This window comes from Phyllopteryx taeniolatus, chromosome 2 (assembly GCF_024500385.1).
Source record: "Phyllopteryx taeniolatus isolate TA_2022b chromosome 2, UOR_Ptae_1.2, whole genome shotgun sequence".
In the NCBI taxonomy this organism is placed as follows: Eukaryota; Metazoa; Chordata; class Actinopteri; order Syngnathiformes; family Syngnathidae; genus Phyllopteryx; species Phyllopteryx taeniolatus.
In genome coordinates this window covers 16,826,301-16,841,745 of record NC_084503.1, presented here as the reverse complement: position 1 = coordinate 16,841,745, position 15,445 = coordinate 16,826,301, and the positions used below count along the sequence as shown (strand labels likewise).

General features: G+C 42.7%; 1 long non-coding RNA gene across 1 annotated transcript; it reads left to right on the top strand.

Annotated features, from left to right (window-relative positions):
- The first annotated feature begins 268 nt into the window (after nt 1-268).
- On the top strand, nt 269-12,391 carry LOC133472333 (uncharacterized). The gene is made up of 3 exons (XR_009786680.1): nt 269-760; nt 10,554-10,609; nt 10,739-12,391. It is a non-coding gene; the product is annotated as an uncharacterized LOC133472333 (long non-coding RNA).
- Nucleotides 12,392-15,445: the final 3,054 nt, after the last annotated feature.

Here is a 15,445-nt window from a genome sequence, read left to right as displayed (position 1 = left end):
CACACGCGTAGGTAAGCAATGCTGTGTGTCTGTGGATGCAGATTTACCATGCTTTATGCGTCCCTGATCATTTTTGTGCGTCTCATATGCGGGACTCACATCAAATGAGATCCCTGTATGCGTGTGTGTGTTGTTCAAGAGCTTCCACATACAATGTAAAAAAAAGTAGGTATCCTGTCTTGGTGAGTAGGGCGAGTTATCCATCCATTCATTTTCTATACCGCTGATCCTCACTAGGGTCGCTGCCGTGCTGGAGCCTATCCCAGCTGACTCTGGGCGAGAGTCGGGGTACACCACAAACTTGTCGCCAGCCAATCGCAGGCCACATATAAACAAACAATCATTCGCACACACATTCACATTCAAACCCACGCGGCCACGGGGAGAACATACAAACTCCACACAGGCGAGGTGGGATTTGAACTGCGAGTGCTAACCAGTCGGCCACCATGCCTCCATACAATGGACACGGGAGTTTTTTTCTGGACTTGAAACATTTTCATTGTTGTGGTAACATCCGCCGTGCCGTTCAGGCCACAGCAAGCCGCTGGAAGAAAAGCGTTTGCTTCGTAGATGCACACAACTGGGACACTTAAGTAACGAGCTAGCGAGCTAAGGGCTGGAGCTAAAAAGCTCACTTGACCGCGGCGATATTGTTAAAATGTCAGCTGCGTGTGTGTGTGTTCCCCACATACACGCACACACACACGCACAACCTGTTGGAGTAATCCTGCTCATTTGTTCACATATCAAATAATATGTAAGTATCCCTTCATTTCTTTAAGTGTAAATAACAAAGTCAGGTCACAGAGAGTTGATCATTTTCTGATGTTGAGCAACAACAAGAATCAATGATGCTTGCAATACATAAGGACAGAAGTATTTAACAATTTTGTCTACCAATCATTCGCACAACAAATGCATGGTTCGCTTGGTCTAATATTTTGCAAAACACTGTGCCCACCTGTTGTTATGCTTCTAGATCGTTCCTCCACTGAAAAGATTTTGCACATATTGGTTTACATCTGGTGTAGGGAGCAGAGATGACCCGCTTTTGGCTTGTCTGCTGCTTAACAACAATTGTTGGTCGCACCGCGCACCGGCGCACGGCACAACAGCAAGGGTCCGACGAAGTCACGAATTATAAACACAAGCAGCACCCTGCAGGCTATATATACACCGGTACTCCGGCTGGCGGTCGGGACACTTGGTTTAGCGTGCACGGCGCACGTGACCGATGCGCTCGTGCACGGCTTTGTTGACATCAGGCTAACCTATAAGTCGCCTTGTATTTGTTGAATAGTAGTCTGCAATTATGTCTTGTTAGAAGATGGCTGTGTGTTTTGGAAATTATATAGTTGTCCCGAAATTCCCAGTTGCCACCCCGACCCTGGAGGCAGATATATTTTGTACATAAATAGGCTATGTATACATACAGTATATGCATATATACATACATAGTACAGTAAATCATACTGTGGGAGGAAAAGGTATGTGAACCCTTGGGAGTTTCTTAAATTTCTGCATAAATTACTAATCATAAAATGTTCTGCTAATCACAAGAATAAGCAGAGTCTGCTTAAACTAATACCACACAAACAATTATCCATCCATCCATCCATTTTCTGAGCCGCTTCTCCTCACTAGGGTCGCGGGCGTGCTGGAGCCTATCCCAGCTGTCATTGGGCAGGAGGCGGGGTACACCCTGAACTGGTTGCCAGCCAATCGCAGGGCACATAGGAACAAACAACCATTCGCTCTCTGGAGGGCATGTCACAGCATCTCAATTGGGTTGAAGTCACAACTTTGTATTTTTCTTTTTCTGAAGCCTTTCTGTTGTGTTTTGCTTCTGTATTTGGGATCATTGTCCTGTTGAAACACCCATCCTTTTTTTTTCTTTTTTTTTTTAGCTTAAACTGTTGGACAGATGGTCTCAAGTTCTTCTGCAAAATATCTTGATAAATTGGTGAATTAATTTTTCCATTGACGATAGGAAGCTGTCCGGGCCCTGAATTAACAAAGAATGCCCTCACCACGATGTTATCTCAACCATGCTTCACAGTAGGGATAAGGTTATGATGTTCGTGTGCTGAGCCTTTTTTCCCTCCAAATATGGCGTTGTGTGTTCCTCCCAAACAATTAAACTTTGGGATCATCTGTCCACAGAATATTTTGCCAGTAGTGCTGTGGAACATTTCAGTGCTCTTCAGCAAACTTCAAACATGCAGCAATATTATTTCAGATGTTTACATACTTTTTCCTCCCACTGTATATACTGATTGACAATGTTCAATTTTGAATGATACCACCAAATAGATAATCATTTAATTATTGTGGTTGTAGTTTGCAGTGATATACTGTACTGTACTATATCATAACATGAGCTGTGTCTAATAATCTGGTTGCCTCAGTTAGTTACACAAGCTATTAAAACATACAGTTACAGTTTTGCACCACTGCAAACGACGACCAGAACATTTTTAAATCAATACCTTAGAGCAGAGTTTTTGACAGAGCTCTTGGGTCTCAAACATATTTTGCAGGTAGTAATTATGTTATACAGTAGCTGGTCAGTGTACCCAGGCTGGAAGGGGTGGCCGCAATCATGATTTGAAGTTGAATTCAAACATGTATATCCAAATAAGTGTGTTGTAATTTGTCTGCTTATCACTGTGAGAAGACAATGTTAGAAAGGAATAATAAAAATTATAACAATTACTTCCATAATCTGTTGTATAGTAGTACCTATATGCTAGCATTTGCTCAAGCACCCCTAACAGGGATCTAAAAAGACCCATGTTCCTGACAGAAAACACAAATTATTCTAAACACAATTATAACACACGTTACCACACAAATTTGCTCACGCATCACCTTACTAGCTTTGCTTCCTCACATTGCCTGCAAAAGAGAATGAAAATGAGTCCCTTTTTGTTCAAGGAAAATATGAATGCTGCTGTGAACACTGCACAAATAAAGCCTGTTGGTGGGGCCTTTGACGTGTCAGCACTCCTCTTTCTTAATAGTGCCTTCTACAACCACCATCACTTCCTATTAAAGGCCACTTGTGAATAGCTCTTCTCGAATCTCTTGATATACAGTAAGACACACTGTCCACAACAGTCATTACGTGTTTTATCATCCATCTTTTTCGTCCTCAAATACTCAGATATGCCTGAAAATAACCAAGCCTTAGTGTTTTGCCAGCTCCTCTGTGTAAAATTTTAAATTTTTGTCTTAGCGTTTCATGACTGAGATCATCCTAACTTGACACACCAGATGGTTTGTTTCACTTTCTTTCGCATTTTATTCTGAGAAAAAGTTAAAGAAACTATTTGAGGAAAGAGCACTCTTTTTCAAAAAACAAATTGCATGATGAGTGGACATGATCTGAGCAACATGAGCAAGTCAATCAGATCAACAAGTAAAACAATAAACTGAATAGCGCTAACAGGTGAGTGGTCCACAGAAAATGCACACGCGAACATAGATGATAGAACTGATATTCTAAGATGTCTTTGTCACTCTTTTTAGGAAAGTATCTGTTTCTCTGCTTTGTTTTATGTTTCTGTTTACAATTCCCTACAATGTTCGGAAAACTGGTGCTTACTTACCACATCATCTCAGAAAACTCACCACTCTAGTACTTATATTGACAGTTGGCAAGCCTAGTGTTTGATCATATTCAAAGACCAAAGGCATCCCTCAAAATCCCACTCCACCCGCTGCCATTCTTATTTCTCTTTCACGCTTTCATAGTTTTTTTGTTTTATCCCAGCTCGATCCCATGCACTCTTGTTAGCTGTTTGTGTTTTGAACAGTTTAAATTGCCACAATGTGAGAGCATGTAGCAGATATACACAACAGAAGAAAATTGAGCACAAAAAAAATATTCAAAATGCATTTAATTAATTCAATCTAAGAATTAACCCAAGCTATAAATCAGAATGGCAAGTGAAAGCAAATAATAAGTCTACTGATTCCTATATTCTTCTTAAATGGAGGCAAGGTGTCAGCAGTAATCCTTGTTAGGGTGGGGCATCGTTTGAATTCTAGCAATTCTGGTTCCGATTCTGGCTCCTCATTTCCATTCAGGTTCCAAACAATTCTCGATTGCTATTCTTTTAGGGGACAGGGTAGTTTGCGTCGTTTAAACCAAGGGTCTCCAAACGATGGCCATCCATTATTTAGCTGCCCATGGCATAGACTAATATGAACCTTATACACGGCCCGTGTCGTTTGCCTGCATTGTACTACACTAGGCCTACTTACTTTCTACAGTGGGTGGCTGGGCAGGAGGCGAGAAGCAGTAGTTCGTTCTCATCTCTACAGTGGGTGGAGATGGCCTACTTACTTTCTACAGTGGGTGGCTGGGCAGGAGGCGAGAAGCAGTAGTTCGTTCTCATCTCTCATTTCCTTGTTTCTAACCAATTGGACATCATTCGGGAAGATGTGACGCTTAGTACAGATTGCTCCTGTTTTGGTTCTAAATGTGGAACGGATTCTGTTGCTGCTCAGTGCAGGGGTGAATCTATTCTAGTAGGATACAGGGCCAATGGGCACCCCGAAAATCCTGAAAATCATAGATTTTTTTTTGGCTTTTTTACCTTGCTGGGTGTTTTTAGATATACAGTCTTGCTTTTTTTTACCTTGCTGGGTGTTTTAACATATACCGTCTGTCTAAAAAAAAAAAAAAAAAAAAAAAACATCTTCAGGGGGTACGGAAAGTTTTCAGACCCCCTTAAATAAATAATGTAAGTAAATGTTTTCCTCATTCATGTACACACAGCAGCCCATATTGAAAGAAAAAACTGTATTGTATTCTGTTTTTATTTATGTTTACCACAACGTCCCAACTTCATAGGAATTGGGGTTGTAGATGAGCTCGGGCCCAGAGAAGCCGGCGGCGTTTCTGGGTGTTGTTGATAAATGGCTTTGGCTTTGCATAGTAGAGTTTCAAGTTGCACTTACGGATGTACATTACACACTGATGCCGGTTTTTGATGCAGTGCCGCCTGAGGGATCGAAGGTCACGGGCATTCAATGTTGGTTTTCGGCCTTGCCGCTTACATGCAGTGATTTCTCCAGATTCTCTGAACCTTTTGATGATATTATGGACCGTAGATGATCAAATCCCTAAATTCCTTGCAATTGTACGTTGAGGAACATTGTCCTTAAACTGTTCGACTATTTTCTCACGCACATGTTCACAAATAGGTGAACCTCGCCCCATCTTTCCTTGTGATTGACTGAGCAATTCAGGGAAGCTCCTTTTATACCCAATCATGGCATCCACCTGTTCCCAATTGGCCTGTTCACCTGTGGGATGTTCCAAACAGGTGTTTGATGAGGATTCCTAAACTTTCTCAGTCTTTTTTGTCACCTGTCCCAGCTTTTTTGGAACGTGATGCAGCCATATAAGTTAATGATTATTTGCTAAGAACAATCAAGTTTATTAGTTTGAACATTAAATATCTTGTCTATGTAGTGTATTCAATTAAGAATAGGTTGAACATGATTTGCAAATCATTGTATTCTGTTTTTATTTATGTTTAACACAACGTCTCAGCTTCATTGGAATTCGGGTTGTCAGATGGACTGATGCAAAGTGGAAAAGTGTTCTGTGGTCCGACGAGTCCACATTTCAAATTGTTTTGGGAAATTGTGGACATCGTGTCCTCCGGGCCAAAGAGGAAAAGAACCATACAGACTGTTATGGACGCAAAGTTCAAAAGCCAGGATCTGTGATGGTATGGGGCTGTTTTAGTGCCAATGGCATGGGTAACTTACACATCTGTGAAGGCACCATTAATGCTGTAAGGTACATACTGGTATTGGAGAAAAATATGCTGCCATCCAAGCAACGTCTTTTTCATGGATGCCCCTTCTTATTTCAGCAAGACAATGCCAAACCACATACTGCATGTGTTACAACAGCGTGGCTTTGTAGTAAAAGAGTGCGGCTAGTAGACTGGCCTGCCTGCAGTCCAGACCTGTCTCTGGAATTGGGGTTGTATATATAGGAGTTAAAAGGTAATAGGATTCTGATTGAGAATTTAAAGCAGGAAAAAAACATGAGCGAGCCAGATATAAATACAACAAATAATAAAAGCGTTTATTAGGCCAATGTAGACATTGACCAAATGATCCATAACAGGGCGGCACGGTGGCCGACTTGTCACAGTTCTGAGGACTGGGGTTCAAATCCTGGCCCCACCTGTGTGGAGTTTGCATGTTCTCCCCGTGTCTGCGTGTTTTTTTTCCGGGTACTCCGGTTTCCTCCCACATCCCAAAAACATGCGTGGTAGATTGATTGAAGACTCTAAATTGCCCGTCAGTGTGTATTTGAGTGCAAATGGTTGTTTGTTTATACGGGCCCTGCGATTGGCTGGCGATCAGTTCAGGGTGTACCCCGCCTCTCGCCCGAAAATGGCTGGCATAAACTCCAACATGCCCACGACCCTAGTGGGGATAAGCGGTACAGAAAATGGATGGATCCATAACACTTAAGACCCCTCCATGCCACTCAACTACAGAAACATAAAACTGGTTATTTACTGATTAGCATACCATGTTGAGACTATTTGCTCAGAAACAAATTATATGTTGGAGGGCTCATTTGGTATTATTTACATCTGAATCTATGTCAGCTTTTCTGTTTTACGAGTTTCCATCCATCCATCCATTTTACGAACCGCTTCTCCTCACTAGGGTCGCGGGCGTGCTGGAGCCTATCCCAGCTATCATTGGGCAAGAGGCGGGGTACACCCTGAACTGGTTGCCGGCCAATCGCAGGGCACATACAAACAAACAAACAACCATTCGCACTCACAGTCACACCTACGGGCAATTTAGAGTCTCCAATTAATGCATGTTTTTGGGATGTGGGAGGAAACCGCAGTGCCCGGAGAAAACCCATGCAGGCACGGGGCATGCAAACTCCACACAGGCGGGGCCGGGGATTGAACCCCGCTCCTCAGAACTATGAGGCTGACGCTCCAACCAGTTGGCCACCGTGCCGGTTTTACGAGTTTGTAAAAACTAATTTGAATATTATCATATTGAAGGTGATCTCTTCTCCCCCCCCCCCAATTTGATAATGCCCCATTTGGGTATATTGCCTAATGCAAACAAAAATAATGAACTAACAAGCTCTTCTCAAATTACTCACCTACTCCGTGTGAAATCTGGGGCTGTTTTCATCGAACACAAAGTTGATATACTTGTTGTACCTCTTTCTACTTTGTTCACTATCTGTCACTGGCATATATAGATGAACAAGACATATTTGTAATTAATAGCGTCTGCCTCACAGTTTTGAGGACCGGGGTTCAATCCCCGGCCCCGCGTGTGTGGAGTTTGCATGTTCTCCCCGTGCCTGGGTGCGTTTTCTCCGGGCACTCCGGTTTCCTCCCACATCCCAAAAACATGCATTAATTGGAGACTCTAAATTGCCCGTAGGTGTGACTGTGAGTGCGAATGGTTGTTTGTTTGTTTGTATGTGCCACTAGTCGTAAACGGGCTGAATCAGAACCACTGAATCAAATGTTCATACTGTTGAGTTGTGCATAATGTTATGTTATGTAGCTTCAACTCTCAATCCAGCACAGTACTACATCAAGTACAAGTTTGTATTTAATATTTTTATGAATGTTGTTTATAAAATTTAGGTACAGTTTTTATTTGCAATGCATTTTAACTAAATGCAACACATTTTAATTTAATTAAAGTACTGCACTTTTTTTGTATTTTCCTATATTTAAATGCTGTGTTAAGGTTCAAACTGTGCAATATGTTACAGTGTCTTACAATAATATTAAATACATATTTGGGAATAAAACCTCGACCTTGTTTTTTGTTGAACACTTGGACCCACTGTGCTACTGTATTTTAATGTTTGTCATTGTGGCGGTACTTGGAGAGTCAAGTATTTTTTGAAGAGGTACTTGGTGCAAAAAGTTTGAGAACCACTGGTCTATTAGATTAGACTGAGAGTAGGATTATTATTTTTTTTACCATGGAGCGATTGTGTGCCCTGCGATTGGCTGGCGACCAGTTCAGGGTGTACCCCGCCTCTCGCCCGAAGATAGCTGGGATAGGCTCCAGCACACCCGCGACCCTAGTGAGGATAAGCGGAACGGAAGATGAATGAATGAATGAATGATTGTGCCTGTGGAGATGCACTAATACTGGGATAATGTGAACCGTGTATTTACATAGTCCATCCATCCATCCATCCATTTTCTGAGCCGCTTCTCCTCACTAGGGTCACGGGCGTGCTTGAGCCTATCCCAGCTGTCATCGGGCAGGAGGCGGGGTACACCCTGAACTGGTTGCCAGCCAATCGCAGGGCACATAGAAACAAACAACCATTCGCACTCACAGTCATGCCTACGGGCAATTAAGAGTCTCCAATTAATGCATGTTTTTGGGATGAGGGAGGGAACCGGAGTGCCCGGAGAAAACCCACGCAGGCACGGGGAGAACATGCGAACTCCACACAGGCGGGGCCGGGGATTGAACCCGGGTCCTCAGAACTGTGAGGCTGACGCTCTAACCAGTCGGTCACCGTGCCGCCCGTATTTACATATTCAAATAAGCAATTACATCGCAACTGCTAAAAAAAATAACAACAACAACAATACCTAACAATAACAATAACTGAAATGAAAATGTTATTTTTGGTAAAGGTAGGGAATAAAGGAAGCATGATGGATGTTGTTTGCTATGTGAAAAACAATGTAACACCACCATGCAATTCTTATTGAAATACTGTATACTGCAACTGTTGTGCACACCTCCTGATGTGATGAATACAACTCATGCATATACACCTTCTGAGAGCCTACAAACATGAGTGCAGCAGTGATGGATCCATTCTCCATCTCCATTTGTTGTGATTCACCACAGAGGGAAGGCATGGCACCATTCTTGGGGGGGGGGGGGGGGGGAGTTGCAGTCTCTGTTTTGCTTACAGCTGCTTTGATATCACCTGGAGGGAAGGGGGACGGGGTGGGGGGGGGCGTTAGATTTTTCAAACGGAAGACTGAAAAAAAATGTGTAAGGGAGAGTAAAAGAGAGTAAAGACATAGTGTGCTGAGGGTAAATTCTTTTCATGTTTGACAGGAAGCAAAAAATGACCTTCCATTTCCTCATCATCTAAAATACCATCCCATATGTGAGGCCCCAAATTTGTCATTTGACTCCCTGTCATCTTGTGTCCTGTTTTTGATTGTGACAGTTGAGCAGGAGGATTGCAAATGTCTATATGACAATGCTAACTGTCTAGGACACAATAGTCATTCAGTCATTCAAACAGTGCATGCTGCTTGGTTAACATGCAGAGGGATGGTAACTTAGCTGAACGCATTCTGTTGTTCTTTTAAGTTATTGTTTCTGATTGTACAGAACAGCAAGGAGTGAACCACATGGCTAATTTCCGTAAGAAACCTGGAGAGGAATAGAGACACTGTAGTGCAAAATGCCCCTCCCACCCGAAAAAAATATTTGTGCCATTTTGGTATTTTAGGGATACACGGCATGGCATCGTCTCCTTCTGTTCTTGTTCTCCCTGGTCCTTGTGTCTACCAATCATCTTGGGTCATTGTCAAATGTCGTTCAACGATTATCCTTTGTCATGTCATGGCACCCTTAGTCCAAAACAGCCGATTGTCAGTTATATTAAAACACTTTTTTCCATGGCCTAAATACAACCAATACAGTACAAAATTGTTTTAACCTTTTTTTCGTGGCCTGCAGGACATTACACATGTATGAAATTAATGTAAATAAATATATAAAAGCTTGAACAATTTATTGAAGTTTAACAACTCCAGTCAGGATTTGAACCAAGCCCTGCTGTTTTCAAGAGCACAGCAAGCCTGTGCATGAGCCACATGGCTAATTTACATCTGATTTGCATGCTTCCTGGCACACGTAAATTAGCCATGTGGCTCGTAGTGCTAGTCCATAACTTGCGTTAAATCAGGGTCTGTTCTACTGTACATATTATTTTGTGATTACTCCTGATCCCCTGCCATGATTCCCTTTGCTTGGGTCCCTCTCCAAAAGTAATACCCATGACCTGACTGAGGATAAGCGGTACAAAAATTGGATGGATAGACTACGAAAAAGAATCGCTATGTCGTGGGCTGTTTTCTGTGTCAGAATTAGAGAATGAGAACGAGCTTTAGTGGCCAAGTATGTTACAAGACACATAAGGAATTCGTCTCCGATAGTAGTAGCCACTCTAGTATGACAACAAACAGACACTATGATGAAATATATTATATAATATAATATTATATAATATGTAATATAATAATAATACAATATATATATTGTCATGGTCTGTGCCCTGCAGTTCCTTTTTTGAAACTTGGGTGGCGCTTTGTGTTTCGCCTTTCCCTCTGTCTCTCACTCACTCTCTCTCTCTCTCTCTCTCTCTCTCTCTCTCTCTCTCTCTCTCTCTCTCTCTCTCTCTCCCCAACAATCATCACCTCCTCGCCCACGCACCTGTTATCAATCATCACTCATCACTTCCTGCATATAAGCCTGCCAGATCCAGGAATCCAGCGCCAGAGTATTGACGCTCGTCCGTGGTACACAGGTCGACTCTCATGATTCCTTTTCATGTGTTTGAATGATTACTTGGCTACCCGCAATTGCACTGATCCTCTTGTGTTCTCCTCCGTCCCCAATGCTCCTTCCGTGTCTCCCGCTTCACTACTCGCTTCAGCCATGCCGTCAAGCTCTTCCACCTGCTCCTGCTTCCTGCACCTTACCTGTTCTGACGGACCACCATCACTCCTCGGATATCCTACCCCTGAACTACTACCTAATAAACCATTCTCATCGACTTCCTCCGCTTCCGTCTGCTTTTGGGTCCAGTCCTATATCATACGATTACCAATCGTGACAGAATACTCTGGCCTAAACATGGACCCAGCAACAAGAAAGCACATAGACAGACAGGACAAAGCTCTCCGTGAGATCATGGACTCTTTAAACACCCTCTCACAACAAGTATCCCTCCTGTCCACCTCCGGCAACCCTCCCGTGAGTATTCGTTCCGAGCCCGCAGCCTCCGACCAACCCCTCCTCCTGTACAAATAGCCTCACATTCACCCACCCGGACCCTACTCTGAGGACCTAGGTTCATGTGGTCATCCATCCATCCATTTTCTACCGCTTATCCGAGGTCGGGTCGCGGGAGCAGTAGCTTTAGCAGGGACGGCCAGACTTTCCTCTCCCCAGCCACTTCATCCAGCTCTTCCGGGGGGATCCCGTGGCGTTCCCAGGCCAGCTGAAAGACATAGTCTCTCCAGCGTGTCCTGGGTCGTCCCCGGGGTCTCCTCCCAGTGGGACATGCCCAGAACACCTCACCAGGGAGGCGTCCGGGAGGCATCCGAATAAGATGCCCCAGCCACCTCATCTGGCTCCTCTCGATGTGGAGGAGCAGCGACTCTACTCTGAGATTCTCCCGGATGACCGAGCTTGGACACTTTGAATACCTTGTCATACACTTTGGTTTAACCAACGCCCACGCAGTTTTTCAAACCTTCATTAACAATGTCCTCCTTGATATCCTCAACCGGTTTGTCTTTGTCTATATGGACGATATCCTCATCTTCTCCCCCTCTCCCGAGGAACATCACCAACATGTCCACCAATTCCTCCAACGCCTACTTGAGAACCGCCTTTTTGTGAACCAACCCAGTAGAACCTGAACCCATCCTTCCTTCCTCCTGCTTTGTTGGGCCAGCCACTTGGGAGATTGAACAAGTGGTAAAAAAGGCTCAGAGAACCCAACTGGATCTCAAGACTGGACCACCAGACCGGCTTTTCGTGCCCAATTCTGCACTTTCTGAAGTTCTTCAGTTGGCCCACAATTTCCAAAAAACTTCACATCCGCCCCCAGCTGGTCTGCTACGCCCCTTACACATCCCGAGCCACCCTTGGTCCCACATCAACTTGGACTTCGTCACCGGCCTACCCCCCTCTGAAGGTAACATCATCCGCAGCAGGATGCAAGGAATGGAGAGAAGAGGAGGAAGCAGGCCAGAGGAGTGACACACCCCCACCAGCAGTCAGAGCGCGGGACCCAGGCGCGTGCCAGCTGGCACCGCTCCACCACCCAAGGAACATGTGCGAGTCACCATCACACCACCAATACTCCCCGGGAGGTCACCCCAGTGGTTCCCCCCCGCCCCCGAGATCGGGAAGGAGTGAAGAAACTCCCGCCCCCACAGACCTCGGAATCGCAAACACAGGGACAACAGAAGAAGATCCCCAGTCACCATGCAAACCGATCTAAAATGTGTGTGAAAATTAAAATTAAAATAAATAAATAGAATAATAATAAAAATACAACAAATAATATATAATTCAATTGTTTACTTTCACACTTATGAAAATAGTCTTGTTATTGTCAAATGGCACCCTACCCTGACAAAGGAATCAAAAGTCTAGATTTAGCATGTTGAGGAAAGGTGACCAGCTATCTACGTATATATGTAATTGATTTGTTCGTTCTGCTGATATATTTTCTAAAGCAATATATTCTATGATGAGATTTAGGCACTGATTGATGTTCATAGCTTGTTTGTTTTTCCAGTTTAATAGAATTGTTTTCTTAGCGGTAGCTAACGCGACAAGTAATGATTGTGAATATTTATTAGGGAGGTCGATTATGCTTAAGTCGCCAAATATGCACAATCTTGGGGAAAGTGGAATCCTGCAGTTCAAAATATACGAGAGTTTTTGTATAACCGAAGACAAAAAGCATTGTATTGGTGTACATTCCCATATAGCATGGAAATAAGTGTCTGGGGTACTTTTGGAGAGAAGCCCATTTTATGCATAGTGTACTGAGTAAAGTGTGTTCTATGGAGTACTTTAAATTGTAGATTTGTGGTTTTTTGTCATTCTGAAGATATTGTTCCAAATCTGTATCCAGTAGCTACGGTCAGCAGACATGGAAAGGTCTTCTTCCCATTTGGTGATTGGTAAGTGCATTGATTTAGTACATGAAATTAATTTAGAAACTTTTGAGAGATTTCTTTTAATTAGCGGGAGAAGCTTCACTATTTGCTTGACGAACTTCGGCAGTTCGAATTGAAGAAAGTATTGAAGCCTGTTATTTGGAATTATTGGAACAGTTCATCACATGTCCTAAAAACATTATTGTTAAATAGTTGTTTTAAGTGGTCAATTCCATGTTTTCCCCATGTACTAAAATGAAGGGGTATATTATTAATTTCGAAATCTGGATTATGACAGATTGGGTAGAGCATACTGGGATCTGATTGAGATCCTGTAGATTATAAACCTTGCCACCAAGCCGTTAAGGTGGATGTGATTATTGGGTTCTTGAAGCATTTATGGCGTTTAAGATAAATTAAATAAATGCAAATTTTGGGAGTTTAATGTTGTTGCAGTCTATTTGTTCCAATTCTAGCCAAGTATCATACTCCTCATTGTGCTGCAACCATTAGATAAGGTATTGGAATTGGTTAGCTAAATAATAGTGTTTAAAGTTTGGAGTGGCCGGCACGATGGACCACTGGTTAGCATCACAGTTCTGGGGACCCGGGTTCAAATCCCGGCCCCGGCTGTGTGGAGTTTGCATGTTCTCCCCGTGCCTGGGTGGGTTTTCTCCGGGCACTCCGGTTTCCTCCCACATCCCAAAAACATGCATGGTTGGTTGATTGAGGACTCTAATGATTGAGGTGTGAATGTGATTGCGAATGGTTGTTTGTTTCTATGTGCCCTGCGATTGGCTGTCCACCGGGTCAGGGTGTACCCCGCCTCCCGCCCAAAGATAGCTGGGATAGGCTCCAGAAGCCCGCGACCCTAGTGAAGATAAGCGGTAAAGAAAATGGATGGATGGAAGTTGGGAGCATCTCGGCCTCGCTCCTGTTTACTTTTCTGAAGAGTGGATAGACTAATTCTATTTTTCTATTTTTTGAATAAAAATGTATTACAGCAGAATCTAAGGTTTGAAACCATTTGAATGTGGTCTTAAATGGAATCATTGAAAATAAATAATTTATTTGAGGTAAGATTTTCATTTTTATTGTAGCTATTCTTCCCAGTAGTGATATAGGCAAGTTATTCCACCATTTTAAATCAGCTGAGATTTTTTTCCAGAAGTAGTGTATAATTTAGATTGGTTAGCTCTGTGAGTTTTGAAGAAATATTAATACCTAAATAGTTAATGTTTCCTATAGGAATAGGGTAATCTGGGATTTGCAGCAGTCCATGAGTTTGCTGTTATTGGGAGTATTGTTGATTTTGTCCCATTGATAGAGTAGTCTGATATTTGTGAAAATGTTTTAATTAGATTGAAGACTGCCTGAAGAGAATACTTGGGTTCCTGTAAGATTCGACCTCTCAATACAGCTTTCCCGCTTTCCCACAACAGAAATGGGGATATGGTTGTGGAGTCGTTGAATTTCAAAAACTCATCCCATTCGTTCCTCACGAAAGTATCAAAATCCAGGTGGTTCAATAGGGACATGTTGAAGCGCCATTATGGGGGGTGGTCCAAACTTGATTCGACTTTTAGATTCTGAGAAATTGGTGCATGGTGGCTGCTGATGATTGGATGTATTTTGGGGGTAATTCTTCGAGCTGGCGAATTGTTTGAAAGAAAAAAATCTATTCTTGAGAAAGAGTGGTGAACCGACAAGAAAAATGTGTATTCTATTTTTGTGAACAAGACCAAAATTGTCCATATACTGCTCTAGTATATTGGGGCATTGTGGCTGATTGCTATTTTTGAGATTTGAGCGATCTATTAGGGCACATATGTCAAACTCAGGCCCGGGGGCCAAATTTGGCCCACGATGTAAATATATTTGACCCGCAAGACCATATCAAATGTGTATTAGAGCTGGCCCGCCAGTATATAGAACATGCGCCACTAATATTACAAATCCCAGAATGCTTTGCTAGTGTGTTGGCCCATCAGTCTAGACCGTCAAGCGCCCCTTCCCTTTCTGTTGCAGTCTTTAGCAATTATGCTACCAGTCTCCTCGAGCAAATTTATACTTATATAATTTATACTGGCCAAACGAAAGATGGAAAACGGTTATCTTCCAAGAGAGGTGGGAGGCAGATTGTCTGTTCACTAAAGTAAAAGACAGACCTGTTTGTCGTGTGCGGAGCAAAGTGGCTGTAACAAAGAATATAACATAATTGAATTCATGTTTTTTTTTTAATGCCCTTTTATCAACTCCGAGGCAGGGACTGTTAATAGTTTGAAGTTTGGATTTTTATTGAAGGACATACTTATTTTTTTGGGGTTGTTTTGTTGTTGGCCTTTGAAAAAAGATTTACATCAAAAAGAAAGGTAGTTGGAGATAGATAAATAGAAGATGGAGAGACAGAAGATTTCATTTTATCGATTTAAATACACAACAACAAACAAATACCACTGATG